Genomic DNA, 1,664 nt, shown 5'->3' with positions numbered 1-1,664 from the left:
AGTATACTTTCATAAATAAAAATGTGTTCATTTTAATCAATGCATTTGTGTTATAGAAGTATGATAGTGAACCCCATTATTGTGTCCAAGTAACACAAAGTAGCAAATGTTTAATCTAAATTTTTAAATGTTTAATCTTTAAGTTAGAGAGAATACTGGTTGGTATGAAATACTAAATAATTTTAATATAAATGTAAAGCTCTAATATAGCTAGTGATTCCAAATGCCAGTGGTCTTTTGGACCACTTTGCTTCCTGCATGAAGAATTTTTTAAATGACTATATTAACCTCATTATTAATTAATAGGCACAATACCCATGTAGCAATTAATAGATATATAGTTTTAACAGTAATTCACAAGGGATAGAGAAATGGCTCAGCGGTTAATTGTGTTTGCTGCTCTTTCAGAGTGTCCAAGTTTGTTTCCTAGCACCTGTGTTGGACTGCTCAAAACCACATGTAACTCCAGGCCTATGAGGAACCCATGCCTCTGGCCTCCATGGACACCATGAGTACACATACCCAGACAAATAAACACACACACATATAATCACACAACAGACAAATGCACAGACACACAGACACAATTTAACAAAAACAGCAGTACACACTTGTCACTTACACTAGATATGATTGGGGGTCAACATATCTAAATAAGCTTGCAAAGTCCCCTGAATAGGAAGGAGTTTGAGTGGCCCATCCATTCTGAAGAATTAGTTTTTTAGGAGAATTCCTCTGCTAAGGCATTCAAATGAAAGGGCTGCCCATGACTTCAACTCACCAAGGGACATGGTTGAATGTCAGCCCTTAATAAGAAAACTAAATTGATGCCTTTCAGCCCCAGCAGGGGGCAGTGTAGAGAAGAGTGATGGAGACCCAGCCACACCCTCAGGAGAGGCATGTGACAGGATGGGACTGATGGACAGTTGGTACCCACAGGCTCACAGCATCTTCTCCCTATTGAATCATCTGTGTTCTTGAAAATATTGGCAAGATGAGTAAAACACTAAAGTCCACCTGTTGTCTGAAATCATTATGGAGCTGTATGTGCCAATGAGAAGACACGGACCCTTAGAAAGGCCCCATCTACTCCTTATGTGGCAGGCAGATACCATGATCAAGAAGGTGGCTCTACCAGGGTGAAGCTTACCAGTTACACCTGGGTGTGCCAAACCCTGGCCACTTCCCTAAATACAAAACAACCGACTGCATCGTTTGTGGTACTGGGGACCTGTGTTCCTGCTTTCCTCTCCTATAAATATTTTCAAAACAAAAAAAATACATCATCTAAATCTTCCAAGATGGACCATGCCATTTACGTTGAGAGTTCATGTGTGCAGAAAGCAGCTTTGGAGTGTGATGGTCTGATTTGGAGCCCTAGCTTGGCGATCCCCCAGTCTCTGGATAAAGAATCCTGCTCATCTTTACGATGGGTAAAAACCAGCAAAGATCGAAAAAAATGTGCAGTTTGAAGCTTAAACATAGTAACCCCGGATGACAGCCTTTGTGAGCCACGTAGTGTAGTATTTTATTTAAAGGGGGGCATCACGCACCTCTTAAGCTGCTACCTGCCTGGGACTGCGAATTGCAGAACTCCATTGCTCCAGCCATCCTGATCCATTTCAAAGGAGAGAATGACTATGTACACCTCTTCCAGAGCTGCC

General features: G+C 41.3%; 1 non-coding gene across 1 annotated transcript; it reads left to right on the top strand.

Moving 5' to 3' along the window:
• The first annotated feature begins 1,089 nt into the window (after positions 1 to 1,089).
• Positions 1,090 to 1,252, top strand: LOC114622573. Its single transcript, XR_003711634.1, has one exon. It is a non-coding gene; the product is annotated as a U1 spliceosomal RNA (small nuclear RNA).
• Positions 1,253 to 1,664: the final 412 nt, after the last annotated feature.

Source organism: Grammomys surdaster, unplaced genomic scaffold (genome assembly GCF_004785775.1).
Source record: "Grammomys surdaster isolate TR1022 unplaced genomic scaffold, NIH_TR_1.0 189, whole genome shotgun sequence".
NCBI classification, from domain to species: Eukaryota; Metazoa; Chordata; class Mammalia; order Rodentia; family Muridae; genus Grammomys; species Grammomys surdaster.
Note: the sequence above shows the minus strand (reverse complement) of the source record. Positions and strands in the feature narration are given on the sequence as shown.